The following is a 19,371-nucleotide window of genomic DNA, read 5'->3' on the forward strand; positions in this document are numbered from 1 at the left end:
ATTCCTATTTTATATAGTATCAAATATTATCATTGATGATATTCTTATTAAATATACTCTTCCTTTATCACTGAACTAAATACGAAAACTATGACTTTTTGAATATTTATTTACAAATAACTATTGCTTAAGACTTCTCGTAAGTTCATTTAGAACAGTTTTAAATATTAAATCATTAATGGAATATTGTTTTATATGAAATAGCTTTTCATATATTGTGCCCCATAGAAAAGTAAAATGAATCAGATTTATTTCCTTTTTACATTATTTTAAAATATGAAGCAAGCTTTTGTTCTTTTATTTTGTAAAGTTAGTTGTAGAATAGGAGGAGAATGAAATACTTAAGTTTCCTTCAGAATCTATACATAAAGATACGGTATTTGCATAATTTAATGCAATAAACTTGAAAATATTTTAGAAGAAGAGTGAAGATTTCCTCTCGGTTTATCCTTTCCCCCAACACCCATCAAGTTTATTCAGCCATATCCTGGGCACATCTTTTTATTCTTTTTCCTTCTTACAAAAAGGAAACCAAAAACTAAAGAATAAAAGTCCTTGAGAAGGAAAGAAGGTAATTCAAAATTATCATGCTCATGTACTCTAAAAGTGAAAACTATGAAGACAGAAAATAATTATACAGTGAAATTCAGTGGTAGATTAAATCTCGTAGAGACTTCTCCATGTATTTTGTATTGGGGATCAGAAAGGACAGGTTTTCTTTGCCTGTTTCATAATCTTTTCCTCTAGCAAATATTGACTCTCAAATTTTCTCCTATAGGTTTTGCATGCCTGAAGAAGAGGCTAAGCCCACAGTCACAGGCTGCTGAATAGCCACAGGGTTAGATGTTGGCAAGGATTTCATCCGTTTTAGGGTTCTCAAAAAAATTAAAAAACAAACAAACAAGAAAACAATTCTTAAAAGCCACCATAGGGAGCATAAAGAAAATAGAAAGAAGCAGAGATAAAGAAACAGAGGCATTGTTTCCTGCAGACTAAGCCGGCAGCGCTACATGCACTGCACAATATTTACTTCCCTGCTTTCACTGAAAATGCCAAATGTGCCTGTATTATTCTAAAAAGTACAGCTGATCCTTCTGTTTGGGCCAACAGGTCTATAGACCCGAACACATTCCAAAGCTTTTCCCTTGAGGCTGTCTGCCCAAACCCAGATAACATCTTCCATTGGTAGGGCTTGGTCTGCCTTGGTGGATGTCATTTGGAGAAATTCATCCATATCAGAATTTACCCTGGACCCCACACCAACTTCCTTTTTTTTTTTTTTTAGAGAAGTAATTGTATTTAGAAATAAAATCACTATCTCTGTAGAAGGCTTGTTGGATGGAGAAATGAGAATACTGGACACATGTAGAGGTGTAGTTCATTTGTATACAATGGACAAGAAAAACACTTTAATTTGGCTCAGAGAAACCTTAATAGTTACCCTTGTAGGATGACTGAAAAAAGGGAATCTGACTTCCCTGGTTAAAAAATGTTCAATGAGAGATTATTGCTGAAGAAATACCTTTCAGTCATTCATTTGTTCATTCCATATGGCAATTATGTACCAGCAGGGTAAAGCGAAAAGAGGCAATACAAAGGTTTTCCTTGTGGACTATCGTCTTCTCCTCTCCATCCAGCTTTTCATTTTATAGAGGTTTTTATCATATTGTATTAAAACATTGTGCTCTGATCCATCATTCTGACTAGACTGACGCCTCCTTGAAGCAATGTTTTGTTTGCCATCATTATGACCCTAACACTTAGTTCTCCAATAACAATTTCAAAGACTGGATAGTTACTCTGTATTATGTAAATGTATTATTTCATCAACAATGTTTCATCCTCTCCTTCCATTTATTTTCCCTGACAGTAAGTTTCAGTTTCACTGTTTCTCTACCTGCACTTTTAGCATTTCTCTTTCCCTGGGCAACATCACTTCATTTCTGTTGATGATTTTAACACTACTCTGTGAGTGTGCGTGTGTTTAATCAGAAAACACATTTGTTAGTTGCCACCCCCATCTTAACCCACACTCTGAGATATGTCCAAGATGCAAAATGCATGAGAGTCACTACTAAGGTTTCAGTGGATCAATCTAAGTCTTTTGGAAGCTAGATCTGTATAATACGTATTGACCTGTTGCCAGGAGCCTTGTGGAAATTCCACGGCGATGATATAGGATCAAAATATTTTTCCTTAGCCAGGGATGGAAGTGCACGCCTTAGTCCCATCTACTCTGGAGGTTGAGGTGGGAGGATGCTTAAGCCCAGGAGTTTGAGGCTGCAGTGAGCTATGATCATACTACTGTACTGGGTGACAGAGTGAGACCTTGTCTCTAAATACACACATATGTAATATATGTAGACGTGCATGTGTATGTACATATATACGTGTGCATATATATACACATGCATATACATATCTATATACATACATGCCATATATATATATACATACACACACACACACACACACACACACACTATGAAATTTAACTGAGCTACAAGAAATGACCCAGGGGAGGGGCGTGGGGGAAGAGGAAAAACCTGTTCCCATCAGAGTTTTAATGGACATTGATAAAACCAAGTAGGGAATTTAGTATATTATTTTTATAGAACAAATTTAGTCTTTAAAACTCTCGGGAGTTCTGAAAACTCCTTCAGGAAATAACCCAGCTGGATTTTTTTTTTTAAAAAAGACTTACGCTTACATTTTTTATGTTATCAGTTTCAATCATTTCATAGAGTTGTAAGTTACAGATAAATGCAATAACAATTATTATTCTCTTGTTTTCTTACAAACAATAAATTATACAGTAAAAGATTACTTATTTAGAAATTATTTTTGCTTTAATATGTTTGTTACCACTTTCCATAAATATCTATCTATAAGTATATTTGTACAGCATTCTACCCACAACGGTCATTAGCATAATAGATATTAAATATAACAAGGCATTCAAATGTAGAGATTTAACAAAAAAATGGGAACTGAATTTCAGTGGAATTTTTAAAACACCTGCTTTTTAGTCTAAGTGTGTTCTTTAAAAATTTTATACACAAGATTTTTCAACTTCCATATTGAGTAAGTTTCTCACGTTTTCTTAAGTCTTTTTCATAATATGAATAAAATCAGAAATAGCTGAATATGCTCAACTAATAATAGACAAGTCCAGTATTGCATTTAGTAGTAAATAACAATATAGTATCCACATTATAAATTGAGACAAAATGAATATTTATGTTCACATTTTCCTCATTCACTTTCTCCCCTCCCACTCTCTATCTCAGGATGTGTAAATAAAATAATAAACCTGGCACTGAAAAATGACAATGGGAAGTATTAAAACATTTCTAGCACAAAGGACAGACATTCCATTTATTACACACTAAGAGAAAAGATACTATACTTGCCAAAGAAATCTAACCTCAATGATCACAAAAGTTATCATGAATATACAGTGACTCTTAAGTCTCTAAACACAACCACTTAAACGTAAAATAGAACATTGGGGTTTTTTTGGGGTTGTGCGTATACCAAATAGTATTTTTGTAAATGTTAAGTAATCTCTTTTGAAATGAATTCAGTGTATACAGACATAATTCTTTTTAACATCAGCATGTTTCAACTGTACATCCTACTTTATTGACTCCAATGCTCCACTGTGATTTATTTATGGAAATGTACATGGAATGGGTTCAAAGATATTTGAAGCATTCATACCTGATACAGTTTATTCTCTACAGGGCACAGCAGTTTTCCTGGGAACAAATTATGCACTGAATTTAATGCTCATTTTTACTTTTGATATATTTCTTTTATGAGTGCTGTTTCAGTTGGAGTATGATCGTATATTATGTTTCACTTTTATGGTTAGGATTATTTTTTGTTCAGCTGAAGATACTCCACTTGAGAACCACTCATTCCACACACATTGTCACCAAAGCACCGTGTTAGGACCACAGACACCTGACCACAGTCAGAGGGGTGAGTTGTGTGTGAATACCCATCTTGTCTCCTGTCCCCAGGATGTCTAAACTTGTAGCCTGAGAGTACATCTAGCCACCCTCAACATAACACAGCGGCTGAAACTTTAAGATTTAAAACTCTTGAGTTATTGGTGGCTTTGGCCATATTTCAGCCATGGCAACCTGCAACAATACAGGTGACAAAACCAACGTCCAGAGAGAAGCAAACTAAACCATACACAGAATTCTAACACATATACTTACATCCGCGCACAGGCCACTACTATATTTTGAATATATGCAAAAAGTTTTGTGATTACCAACAAGAAAAATTCAATTTTAAAGTATTTTTGAATAAGTATGTTATAATTTTGTTCAGATAAAAATCATTAAAATGGCATCTTCTGCAATGCTGTATCTGGTACAGGGAAAGGAAAAGGATACAAGGCAGTTTTTGTGTGTGTGTGTGTGTGTCATACTGAGTCTCATTCAGTCCCAGGCTGTAGTGCAGTGGTGTCATCTCTGCTCACTGCAACCTCCAACTCCCAGGTTCAATCAATTCTCCTGCCTCAGCCTCCTCAGTAGAATCACATACATTTCTCAAGGGCTTCCCGCGTGCCCAAGCTTCATGAATATTAAGTGAACTGTATCAAGCTCCTCTAATATATCACTGTGCTGAGGTTTTTACATGTATTTACTGCCCACAACTTTTTGAGATAGTACTAATTATCTTCACGTTAGAGTTGAAGAATTTGAATTTACAGTGGGAGAGTTCAGAGCCAACTTGGCAGAATTCGATGCCCATGCTTTTAACTATTATATTATACTATCCCCAAAATTATTTACCTAGTGAGGCAATATGGTGGCATGAACAGGCAAGCAAACAAATAGTTTCATCCTGACTTCTATTCTTTAGGTTGTAATCAATTGGACCAAAATCTTTAAATGTCCAAGTAAGAATTTTTGCCCCAGGGATTCCCCACGCTTACTTACTGTGACACTGTAAGGACTCCCTTAAAAAATATGACTCGGCTTTTTAAAATACAGCCCCAGAAATGCATCATAATATTTTTGCATGTTTCTCTGTCTGAAAAATATATAATGGAGCTTTACCAAATAGACTATTGGAAAAAGCTAAAAGGGAGCAAGAGATGTCTTATTCCTTCATAGGTGAGTCATGAAGGAATCATCTATGAATAAGAAATGTAAAAAAATTAAATGGTTATACATCAAAATAGTGCATGTTGAACACTGGAAATAAAATATAATATCCATTTTACTGAGCAATTATGATGTGCCTGGTATTATATGGTGTTACAATCCTGACATGTTTTATTAATGCATTCCTTGTAACTGCTTATGTGGTAGGTAGTGTTATTAAGTAATATTCAATTTTCCAATAAACCTTTATCCCATAAAACTGAGATTATATTTATAAATATAAAATAAGCAAGATAAACCTAACCTTATTTATTATTTTTATGTGATTTACTTTATCACCAGACTGGTGATATTCAGACCAAAATGATCCACACTATATCAGGCTAGAATGGACACCAGTGTTCCCTGCTGTGTTTCCCAGAAACTGAATGCTCAATGTGATGAAGCCATCTTTTGAATATCAAATGGAAATAGTCCCAAACTCATCACCCCAGGTTCTAGAATGAGCATTCCACTAATGTGTGTGGGGATGGATGTACATGCGTGGGTCTAGCTTTTAGTCAAACTACATCATGTCATATAATAAATCTAGCATTCCGGTTAGCAGAGAACTATTAGGATACAAGTATTTCATTTGGAATTCAGTCTTATGTTACTGTAGTACCAAATACTTGTTGATTTTGTTGATGACAGTGGTCTATTGTGGGACATTTTTCAAAAGCAATGCCAAGTTCAAATAATTTACCAGATTAATTAATTACCTATAGTTAGTAGAATTATTCCCATAATAAAGAAATATACACATACAAAGTAACTCAAATGCAGTAAGTTTTTTTTTTTTTTTAAATCAGTCAGGATTCAGAATGAGTAAAACTAAATTTTTACTTTGTTTGCCTAAAATCTGTGATCCTGCCTCCACTGGAAGAGGGAAATTTTAAATATTAACTCAACACATTTTATCCTTGAAATCTCAACATAGGTGACACTATTTAAACTCAGAATGTCAAACCGAAAGAATATTATGTACAAAAAATAAAAGAGATACATTGCGTTGTTCAATCAATCAAGTTGTGAAATTTAAACATAATAAATTACATTATAAAAGCTGATCATTCAAACTCTCTGTTAGAAAGAAGATCAAAATGACAAATAGGCAGAAATACCACATAAAGCTGGGCCACCTTAAGATTATTTCTTCGTCTTAATAGTCCAAATTAATCATCCAAGTGTCTATTTTAGTAAGTTGTTATATATGAAGCCTTTTGAATTAAGGTTAAAGGAGAACATATCACATCTGTGGGGAAGAAAAGTAAGCAGATGGAACAAGATAAGCTAAAGAGATTCCTTTCCTGTTACCTGTCCTGAGACTTAGGACCCAAGCAGGATTTCACAAGTCGTTTTTAATATTGGAATGGCATCTAAAAGATTTTTGACATTGAAGATTCACAGAAACATTTTTAATGGAGGTAATATACAAAAGAAATCATTTAAAATGTAGTAAAGTAGGAGAACTGAATAATTTTCACTTTGCGAGAGAATAGAGAGGGACAATTTTTCCTCCCATTTCTGCCTTAATAGGTAGAAAAATCTAAGAGCTTTCTAAGGAAGGAAGGAGAGAGCTGTCTTTATGTGTCACTTTTACTATCATGGAAGATCTCAGGCATTAATTTTCTTGCCATGGGAGAATAATTCTAAATATGTAAGTTTCAGGAATGATATGTTTTTTCAAAGCCTTTAAAACACATTAAACATGAAAGAAGACAGGCAATTCAGAGACATTATGATACAACATGAATACATCTGATGAGATATAAACTAGAATATTTGAAGCACTGTGAACGTTGACAACTCTGGGTACACATGTCTAATCAAGTTGGCTTTATTTATTTAAATCTAGAAAAATTACTTCCCTACAAAGCAAAATAGTTTTGCGAAATACATATTACTGTGCCTATTCAGGTTAATGATTTGGTAACTGAATTATCCTTTTATCTTTCACTCCCTTTTGTATGAATAGAACAGATTGTGACTAATTGAAAATGGCAGTCAGAAAGCAATCAGGCTGACGTGGTTAATAACAGGCACTTCTACTGAAGCATTGTTAGGAACAAAATTAAAATTACATTTCTTTGCTAAATATGAAATCTGCTGTTGCTATCATATGGACAACTCTTTTTAAATTGGATGTAAAAGTAAGAAAAATCACAGATTTCAAGATATCTTTCTTAGGTGTTAGCCTATTTTTAAGTATATGCATTTTCAGTTTATTATTAATATATTTTTATATCTTGTTTAAATCAGGAATATAGTTTGTAAGCACATCAGTGATAAAGACAGACACAGTTTCTCTGAGTAATTTAATGGATCAGCAAATGATACATGTTCTCTACAAGAAAAACGAGTCAGTAACTTCCTAATGCAGCCACTACACACTTAGAATGGAATCAATGGTAGGATCCATTAGGGGAAAACATTATCTACTCCATTCACTAGTAGGATCTAGAGTATTTATATTATATGACATCTTATCTACCTTCTGATCAGAAACACATAGCCAGTTACTTAACAGATATTGAACAAAATGTTAAAATACCATAATAAAGGCCATAAAAGGATTATAATTTAATGGATATAAAATGCGCAACATTTACATATCATATGTATTAGGAACCAGAATACTGTATTTTCATTTCCACAGATTGAAGTCATTTAATGCATGAGATTGCCTGAAAAGGAGGCTGGTTTTAATATGGGCCTAGCATTTAAAACCTTAGAGGATTTGCCTCCCGAGTAGCTGTTACTACAGGCGCCCGCCACCATGCCAGGCTAATTTTTTGTATTTTTAGTAGAGACGGGGTTTCATCGTGTTAGCCAGGATGGTCTTGATCTCCTGACCTGTGATCCGCCCACCTCCTCCTCCCAAAGTGCTGGGATTACAGGCATGAGCCACCACGCCCGGCCATGAACCCGGGAGGTGGAGCTTGCAGTGAGTCAGATCGCGCCACTGTGCACTCCAGCCTGGGTGACAGAGCGAGATTCCGAGATTCCGTCTCAACAACAACAACAAAAAACTTAGAGGATTTGAGGACACAATGGAACTACTGTCAACATTGTTACTACAAAGAGAAAAGTGAAACTGAAGAGAGAATTCAAACATAAAGGAGGGCAAAGATGAGAGAACTATTTAGCAACAGAGCCCGAATACTGAAAACAAAACAAAACAATCAAACCAAAGACAAAAAAGCAACATACCCTTCCTCTGGACTTTACAGTTCCTTGCATCGTTAAATCTCCTTTACTATTTAAACTGCTTTTCACCGGGTTTTCTCTTATTTGCAGCTGAAAGTTTCCCGTGTTAATCATTAAAATGCATTGATCAAGTGTTATTTTTCACTAGCTATTTATTATGTTTATAAATGCAATTGGAAACCTCTCTTAAGCTGCTTGATCACATCTCTGCAAAGCCAGCCCTAGCTCTAACAAAAATGTGTCCAGTTCAAAAATATCCTTTTATTTTGCTTAGGCCAATTTGAGTTCGATTTACTCCATTTCATTATTCTCTTTTTCTTTAAATCAAAATTACCATCTCAATCTCTCGCAATACTTGGTTTATTCATTATCAAGCCCAATTGGTCTATAAGCTATGTGACAGTAGGCACTCTCGTCTACATCACCATATTGCCGGCAACTAAAATAACCCCTTGGTCTGTAGGAGACACTTGACAAATATTTGCGAAATAAATGAACTAGTAAAATGCATCTCTAGAAAATATGCAGGAAGGCAGAATGAATTCTAGAAATTGTGTGTGAGTTTGGAAAGAAAGCAAAAGAAAATATTATCACAAACATGATAGATTAGCTGAGCCTCAAAATAATTTAAATTATACTGGGCAGAAGATGCGTTAGATCCAGTGGAAAGACATCTTATGCCAAAGAATAAAAAAACACAGAATCATCAAAAGCACAATCTATGTTTGAGATGAATGATAGTGTGGGTCACCTATGTAAGAAGTAAGTCTGAAATAGTAGGATAGTATTATCATTGCCTGTAATAGACACACCTCTCAGCAACTGGTCTGTTTTCATTCTACGGAAACTCTCCGTCCTGTAATTGGACAGTTTTCTTTTCCATACCAGCTATCATTATGTGGGCTACTCTCACGTGCATTTCTCTAGTAATGGATTCTATCCTTAGCCTGATACTTGGCCTGTTTCTTCCTCACCTTTCTTTTATCTCTTTATCTTAAGGGGCTAAATGAACTCCTTTTCCTCTAAAATTTTAGATTCATAAATTTCTCTATTATCAAGTAATGTACTTCAAGGGATCCAGGCCATCCTCCCTGCCCCACAGACACAAACTTACATGTTAAATAATACATTTATGTAAGGATGCACATTATTATATAAATATGTTATCTTTGGCCAGGTTTTATTAACAACAAAATAAAAACAATGAGACTTACTGTGTATTATCTGTAAGAGATGTGTTGTTATAGCATTCGAGAATAAAAGTTTTCAAATATGCATAAGCAACATGTGTTGTTGGCATTTTTTCACTTCTGAAGGGTCTAAAGGCCTTCCTTTGTGCAATTCCCCTTTAAGATAAGTCTGATTCCTGGATATCATGCTCCACTTCCTCAGAGGAGGCATGGTCTGGACCACAAAAATCATAGAATATCATAGTGAGTTGCAGTCCTAGTTAGTGTAACATTAGAATGGGTGTACAATTTTAGTGACTGTCTTCTCAAGATACCAAATGACAAAGTATAAAAGACTCATTCTGTGAGCTCTTTCCCTTGATCTCAGTTGCCCGTATAGGACAGCCAAGTCTGGAATTATTATCCTGGATGGACAATCCCAGTGTAGACAACTTTCACCAGCTGCAATCATGCATTCACCAGACCCAATACTTGAGTTGCTGTGGTACCAGAACACCACAGGCAAAACTGTACTACCTTTGCCCATGAATATATAGCTCTAACATTCTGCTTTAGTCTTTAAATCTGAAATAAATAAAGTGGACTTTGCCTACTGTTTCAATTCAGGGCTACCTAATATAGGAAGAAAAAAAAATCTGTTTGTTTGTTTGTTTGTTTGTTGCTAATAAGCCCATGTAAACAGAGTTCTGCGTTGAGTTTTGGAGCTAAAGTCCAGGCAAATTTGACTTTCAGCTTGTCCTTGAGGTTGACATATATTTAGGGGACCTCAAAAGGAGAGGAGTAATTGAGGACAATGGTTTAAATCTGATCACTCTTATAACACTTGGAAATATATATTACCTTCAGATCACCCTCATGTTCTACTATTTGAAACATTAGGCCTCAAAGGAGACTACAAAGATTAACCTACTTAGAATTGCAATCTTCCCTTTCTCAGCATCGTCATGCCTGATCCCTTCAACCTCTCTATGCTCTTCTTCTTTTCCATAATAGATACTACACTCTAACATGACATATAATAAGCATTTATGTATGCACACATACATATATGTGTTATATAATATTTATTGCTTATTATTGCTTCTTGTCTATTCATCTCTCTGCCCATTACATTTAAGATTCATGAAAGCAATTTTCATTTACACATATATTCTAGGAACCCAGAATAATGGCTGGCACATTATAGGTACCCAATAAATAGTTGTAGAAGAATTGTAGAACAATAGTTTTTGAACTAAATTTCTATAATTGCAGACTAAATAATGGTTACATTTAATAAATTTGAACTTATAAACCTCAATAATATGTTGCATCTCTCAATATAGTTTGTTTTTGTTTTGAGACAGAGTCTTAATTTGTCACCTAGGCTGGAGTACAGTGGTATGATCTCGGTTCACTGAAGCCCTCCTGGGCTCAAGCGATCCTCATGCCTTGAGCAGGGGGGACTGAAGGCAAGTTCCAAGTAGCTGGGACTATAGGTGTGCACCACCACACCCAGCTTATTATTTTTTTCTTTATATTTTTTTGTAGAGACAGGGTTTCACCATGTTGCCCAGAATGGTCTCAACTCCTGAGCTCAAGAGATCCTCCCACCTCGGCCTCCCAAAGTTCTAGGATTACAGGCGTCAGACACTGCACCTGGCCTGGATCTTTCAACATAGTTTCAATGTTACTTTTAAGGTTTCAATGTCTTATTCATGTTGTTTATTCACAATACATTTATGAATATATTTTTTTCTGTAATTGTTTTAACTTGTCTCACTTGTTTTAAGTGTTGACCACTTTTAAAAAATCTTTCTTTGGATGGATTCAGTATAAGAGAATTCAAATTCTTGTTTGAATTGATTTTTTTTTAAAAAAAAAAAAACGACATTTGTTTGCTGTTTGTTTGCGGCTATAGTTTTGCTGATCTCTACTGAGTATTGATTTTCACATTAAACTGCATCTTCTCTTTGTTGTTATTGAAAACGTCAGCAAACAAACTGACTTAGAGGAACATACATCCAAATGAACAATTAAGTAGCTCTACTAATTGGCTTTTTAAAGTGTCAGTTGCTTTTTTCATAAAACTTGGGAAAACTCCCTTGTCTACTCACAAGCAGGAAACACAAAGGATCTGTATTTTATAATTGCCTATGATACTCTTCTTTTATTAAACTCTTAACAACAACTTTTAAACCCTCAATTTCTGTGAGTAATGACCCTTGAGAAGCTTTCATGAGTAAGTGATATGGCCATGCTGGAAAATATATACAAAGAGGTAATTTGGTATAGAATTAGATATACATACACACTTCTATGTGTGATCCACGATCTCTGTTGGTAAATATCATTTACACTAAAGGCTGTGCCAAGTGCCCTGATTGTTCATAACTGTGATGAATGCTTTATAAATAAAACTGTAGATGCAGCCCATGTCCTCTACAGACTTTCATGTAAAACAGACACTATGCCACGTACAGGATATAGATAACAAAGAAACAAGAAAATAAAATAAATAAATAAATAAATAAATAAAATAAAAAAGTGTACCTAGAATGAAATCAGAATAAGTTCACGTCAGTGCATTAAGACTAGATCCAAGATAAAATTGTAGTTCATAGGAAGTTACCACATAAATTAAAAAATAGGTACACAAATATGTAGCTCATAGGAAATTACCACATAAATTCTAACAAAATTTATGAAGAAGAGTGAAGAAAACAATCTGTACCTGGCCATTCAGAAGGGATTTTCTCATGGTCATATTTCAGCAGTTATTTAAATGGTGGAAGCCAACAATATTGTAGAGAAATAAAGGATAGACTGGGTTATGATAGGCATATAGGGCTCAATTAGAAATACTTTCAGTAGAAGTAACGAAGTAACAACTTATTTTTAATATTTACTTATTTGAGGCAGAGCCTCGCTCTGTTGACAGGCGGGAGTGCAATGGAACTATATTGACTCACCACAATCTCTGCCTCCTGAGTAGCTGGGATTATCAGGATGCACCACCATGCTCGGCTAATTTTGTATTTTTAGTAGAGATGGGGTTTCTCCAGGTTGGTCAGGCTGGTCTCGAACTCCCGACCTCAAGTGATCCACTCACATGGGCCTCCCAAAGCGATGGGATTACAGGTGTGAGCCACCGTGCCCAGCGGGAAGTAACAATTTTTGTTTCTTGTTCTCTTCTCCCACAGTGCACTGCAGATGACTCTAATACGTTTCAAACTGTGTCATCATTGTGAGTTTGCATTTCTATTTCCTGCAAAAGAATACTAGCTCCTCAAACATAAAAGGTGTGTTTCTAATTCATTTGCTTTTTTGTTGGAGGCTATGTAACTTTTTGTCTGCATACACTAGTTGATCAGTAAATGGTTATGAAATATATATTTTGCATTAAAAAATAAAAAAACTATTGAATCAAATGGGAGAAGACATTATTAATACAAGTTATGAAAAACCAACAGAAAAGAGTATCATGGGGGTAAGTATCACACTCTAATGAAATGGAAGAACAAATGGTGCTATTACAATCTTGTAAATACGGCAGAGTACTTGCTTTGTTTATATGAGAGCATACTGCAATAACTACATATCCCAATCACATATGAATTTTTTCTCCTCTGCACTAATTTCATCATCACTGTCATTATGTCAACTTTCTTTTTCTTTTCTTTTTTTTCTTTTTTTTTTTTTTTTTTTTTGAGACAAACTCTTGCTGTGTTACCCATGCTTGAATACAGTGGCATGATCTCAGCCCACTGCAAACTCTACCTCCCAGGTTCAAGCATTTCTCCTGCCTCAACCTCCCGAGTAGCTGGGATTACAGGTGTCCACCAGCACACCTGGCTAATTTTTGTATTTTTAGTAGAGATGGGGTTTCACTATGTTGGCCAGGCTGATTTCGAACTCCTGCCCTCAGGTGATCCACACACCTTGACCTCCCAAGTGCTGGGATAACAGGCGTGAGCCACCGCGCCCGGCCTTCAACTGTCATTGTTAACTTTAGCTTTTCTCTAGCCAGACGCTGCCACCTTTCTCAGGTACTGTGTGGGCTGCCCAGCTGTCCGAAGCAGGAGTACTGATAGAACCACTACCGATGCCTCTTTGTGCTCTCTAACTATGCTTAAGAGTTCACAGAATATAAACCTCAGAGCAGACTAGACTCCTGCAATAGAAACCTTTCCTTAAAACCAAACTATGGTAGCCTGTTACATAAAAAGGAGGCAAAAATAACTTGCCAGATCAAGTTGTTTTGAGTAAAGGGTAGCATGACAGAGAAAAGGAAGAATTCTTTGGGTTTCACACTAACTCTAGCCAGTCTCATCACAAAGATTTGACCTTCTAAATCGAATCAGAACTTAAAAATAAATATTACTTTGTTAATAAACCTTAAGCTTCCTAACAAGTGATGACAGATTCGATTTTACTATCATTTTATGTAAATATATACCCATATTTTATGATTTATCACCTGATTGCTAACAATAAAATAGAAACTACAATTGAGTAGGTAAAGACAATTTACTATCTTATATTAAATCTTTTAAATGTGTTACATAGTGTCGTCTTAATTCTCGCAGTCACTCTGGGAGATATGTATAAGCACGTCACATATATATGTATACACATAAATATATAAAACATTATACCCATTCTCGTAAGTTTTCAAAGTTTCTCCTACATGATTATTTATTGTAGCTATATTTTTACTTACATAGCTGATAAAGTACAATGATATTTCTCTCCTTGTGCACATATTCAGATATACGAGCTGTCCAGAAACAGATGCAGTCTCATTTGCCTGGTTTACAAATCCAGTGTGTAGAATTCACGTCAAGACCTTCTATTAAGTTCTTCCTGGATGGTGCATACAAGAGCGACGGTGACAGGCATGGTGCTTTATCTCTCGAATTCTTTTCCCTGAACTTTACAATTGCAGATATTCCTGAATTCACTTGTTAATCCTGATTTTTTTTTTTAAGCCAAGTCAGCTTCTTATTTCACCAGTTTATAATTTCATCGTTCTCCCCTCTCGTCCAATAATTTCCTGGCATAAGACAATTACTGTTACAGGCTATAGACTAACATTCGAATTGGTTTCTAATCACTTTAATCATTCCTGAGAAATCTGGGACACCAATCAAACTGTGAAATTCTATATTAAAAATTCAGTGCCTTGGATATTGCACAATGCTGTCAGTGTTAAGTTTTGCCTTACACAGTCAAACTTGTGATTGGTGCACAAATAAAATTTCATATAACTACATTAAAGTGAAATTATATATCATTTATTTTCTTAAAATTCTTTACAGTCGGCTGAGTGCCCTGGTTCACACCTGTAATCCCAACACTTTGGGAGGCCGAGGTGGGGGGATCACTGAGGTCAGGAGTTCAAGACCAGCCTGATCAACATGGAGAAACCCTGTCTCTACTAAAAACACAAAATTAACTGGGTGTGGTGGTGTGTGCCTGTCATCTCAGCTACTTGGGAGGCTGAGGCAGGAGAATCGCTTGAACCCAGGAGGCAGAGGTTGCAGCGAGCCGAGATCGCGTCATCGCTCTCCAGCCTGGGCAACTAGAGTGAAACTCCATCTCAAAAAAGAATAATTCTTTACAGTCAAATTCCAAGTAATATTTCAATAAGTTAAAATGCCATGGATGGGGAAATTGTGCAGCTGTTAGCAGGCAATATATTTATAAATACTGACAACCAAGAAGCTTCCAGAAAGTATACTATATTTCTATTTATATTAAAAAACAAAAACCAATTTACATGTATGCATGTATGTTACTCTCTCTATGTAAACAGACAGTAAATTTTCTGGGAAGATTTCAAACCAGAGAAACTAGGATATCGCTGAAAAGAAAATTGGAGACAAAGAGAAGTAAACATTCAATTTTTATTCGATTTTTTAAAAACAGTTTTAGCCTCACCAAAAAATGTTATTGTTTGGTTTAAGGTTGTTTTCTCAAACTTTAATCCTTAAATCTTCATTTTTCATTGTAGTCAGTCTCAAAACTTAATCGCAACACATTTAATATTTTAGTACACTTTTGGAAAGAAAGCTTATTCCAGAAAATATCAAAAGATCTTAGCTAAAAGTTCACACTACGTTTTTCCACATGACATGGAGTAAACAGCCTCTAATGATTTCTTGGTTAGATAAGCTATTAAGATTCATAGAGAGTCTATTACTGGACTTGATTACCTTGTGTATCAAAGTGACAGATCTACAGCTGCCATGACAGTATTTCAGCTCACAAGTACCCATGACCAATTAATCCCTTATGAATTGGACCAGAGTTAGCCAGTTGTGACAGCTTTGGAAGTGTGTTCAGCTCTCCTTGACTCCTTGATAAAGGACACCGCAATATTTAAACTCATATTAGTGAGTGTCTGTAACGGTGCCTTCACACAACTAGATCAGGGTTCTTTTAAAAGGAGGAAAGATTAAAACTTCACCATGTGGCCTAGGTCGTAGGATCAACAGAACGCTACCATTACCAAAACTTGACTCTGGAACAAATTTCTCTTTTATTTAAAAACTTGAAATTGTAAAGATTTTTCTAAGGAAAACATGAGCTATTGAGTAGTGTTTTAAAAGTTAATAACAGGGTGTTAGGTATATTCTAAACGTACAATTCCTCTAACTAACCCCCCTCCCGCTGTCGCCTCTCTATGATGAGCTCTGTTCTCAAATTGAGCAGGGGTTCCACAGTTATGCATTTCAACATTTCATACTTAATTATGCAAATAAATGATTATGCCCAGAAATAATTATATAACCTGTGATTCTTTCTAGTTTTACCAAATAGCCAAAGCACGATGAAAACAAGGTAATCCCTTCGTAGCCTTTAACAACCACTAAGTAAATGAAGAAGAAAATCATTACACAACACTGTTGTATAAATAATTCATGGATGTTATCGGTCAGCAATCCGATGGAAGAACTGCCACTTGATGAGGACTTTTGGGAATTTAAATTGTTGCTAATCAATGAAAATCATAAAAGTATCTACCCTCTTAGTACAGCCAGATTGGGGAAAATATATATCTTTAAATTTGTCTGCCTTAATAAACCAATGTATTGGAATTTAAATATCACTTAACAAAAAATATATGCATGTATTTTAAAACATGGAAAATACAGCATGTAACCCTCATTTAACTTTTGCAGTTTACAACTGGCAACTTATTTCTACAGTTTAAAGTGAATCATTAAAAATTTACCTCTGCAGCTAACTCAAATTTCAATAAAATCTTGACAACTCTCCTATATTCTGTGAAAAGAACACTAGATAAACATCCTCTAAAAATACATAACAAGCTAACAGTTATTCAGTCTGTTTCTTCACAGAAATTATCTCTAATGTTGCAATACCTGGGCCCTACTTATACTAAAAAGCTTATTCGTTGTTCATTTGAAATTCTAAATTAATTGAGGGCCCTGTTTTCTTTCTTTTGTGTGTGTGTGTGTGTGTGAGAGAGAGAGAAATATGGTAGTCCAAATCATCTCAGCTAACTGGCAAAGGTCTCAGATGCTCAAGGTAGATTTGGGTGAATGTGGGTTCAAAGTCTTGTTAAACTGTTGGATGTCAAATGTAGGTCAGAAGAAGTGGTGGTGGGGATTACAAAGATAAGTTGCAAGACAATCCAATCATTAATATAAAGCTACTATTTTCACACAGTAATGCCCTAATCATCAAGTTTTATCCATTAATATAATTAGTATAATGAAAGATAATTATTCTGTCACAGTGCTTTCATGGTCTTTGCTAATTCAAATATATAATTGCACGAATTTTGGTCAGATGGAAAATGAGGATTGAAGAATTCACAATAAATTACTCTAACAAAGCACACTTCTGAAAAGTATGTACGTGAGATCCTTAAATATTATATTAAAATGTTCCCAGTTGATATATCGTATTGATATTTAAAACAATGCTGACCTACTCGCTAAGGATACTACAATGTTTACTAAACTCCAGAAAAGAAATTTTATTTTGTTGGAAAACAAAACAGTCTTCCTCAAAACCAGTGGAAAACTCCTGTGTCCCATTTTCGTCTATCTGTATATTCTCAAGATTAATTGTAGATGTTTCTTTTTTCTTTTCTTTTCTTATTTTTTTTTGACAGGGAGTCTATCCCTGTCACCCAGACTAGAGTGCAGCAGTGTGATCTCGGCTTACTTCAACCTCCCCTTCCTACCTGCCCGATTCAAGCAATTCTCCTGCCTCAGGAGATTAGCTGGGATTACCGGTACGCGGCACCACACCTGGCTAATTTTTGTATTTTTAGTAGAGACAGAGTTTCACCATGTTGACCAGGATAGTACAAACTCCTGACCTCAAGTGATCCACCCACCTCGGCCTCCAAAAGTGCTGGGATTACAGGTGTGAAGGTGTGAGCCACCGTGTCCCGCCCCGAATTGCAGATGTTTCTAATCTAGATTCCCAAGGGCTAGAATTTCCACCAGTAGATTGTCCTGAGGAAACCACCTTTCCAGGTGCGTAGAGTCAGAACTGCACCAATTTCTCTACCATATGAGTCTCATGCCAACACAGTGTTCAGTGAATTGAACTACACAATGGAAATTTTTTCTCAGGTGACAGTAGGTGTTCTGAACGAATACCAAATTGAGGCAGATGCCACATTGACATGAAACTCGGAAAGCCCCTTTTTTTCCAAAATGGAAGACTTCTATCTATTTATAATAGAGATTGCATAGACATTTATAAATATTGAATATTCTTTTCTTTAGAGTATTGAAAAATAGCTGGGATTAAATCCTGTGAGTGAAATTTAACTATGGGATACTGAGTCATAAATAAATTTCCATGAACCTCACTTTCTTCATCTGTACATTAGACACATGATGACCAATTTCATCATATATGTATTTAAATATGTCACTCTCCCCATATATGACATAAACATTATAACTAATCCTATTTTAGTTAGAGTTCATTTTCAAGCCATGATAACTAATTATATTTTAGAGTTAATTGTCAAATGATGAAAAAATGGTACCATAGAGTGGAGGATACTGGAAGACAAGTATCTATGGATCTCTCACCTTTCTGCTTCTTCTGTGAACACAGACACTGACGTGTTTTTTTGTGTATTATGTATTCAAACAAGTTTATATAGCATAGCAAAGAGCCTTGGAAGGTAAGAAATAGTGTCTTCTTCCAAGGCAGGATTTTTTGCTGTCTAGTAAATCAAAGATGTTTCTCTCTAGGGAAAAGTGTCTTCTCCTAGGATTCCCTTATGCAGTATTGGGTTTCTGAAACCTGGATGTCTCTCCTATGGGTCTTGTGGGTCAAGGGTAACAGATGTGAGCACATAGGTTACATGAAGGTCATGCTGAATTATGTACAAGAGTAATAAAGTCCCTTATATCCAACCCAGGAGTCCTGGTCTTCTATCAGTCTGTATAAAGCAGGTTTAAAGTGCAAGAAGGAGAAAAATCACAGACTTCTCACAATTCTTGGTAAGGCACTTATCATGACACCTTGAATATAGTAAATATTTTCAGGCCTTATTCATGTATTCCAAAGAAGTTTAGATCCTTACAGTGATTGCATTTGTTGCATTAATGTAAAGAATTTAAAATAAATAGTTTTTTTCAGAGGTTAGGTTGTATCATTTCCTCTTTGGGTCACTACTAATATAAACATAAAAATCTCTACTCCCAACCCAACCTAAGGTCTAAATCATGTCTGTTGAATCCCCCAATTTTCTATTCATAGATAAGTATTATACAATATACTAGAGTGTCAGTCACACAAGTGAAAGGGTTTTGTCTGCT

This window comes from Chlorocebus sabaeus, chromosome 8 (assembly GCF_047675955.1).
Source record: "Chlorocebus sabaeus isolate Y175 chromosome 8, mChlSab1.0.hap1, whole genome shotgun sequence".
NCBI lineage: Eukaryota > Metazoa > Chordata > Mammalia > Primates > Cercopithecidae > Chlorocebus > Chlorocebus sabaeus.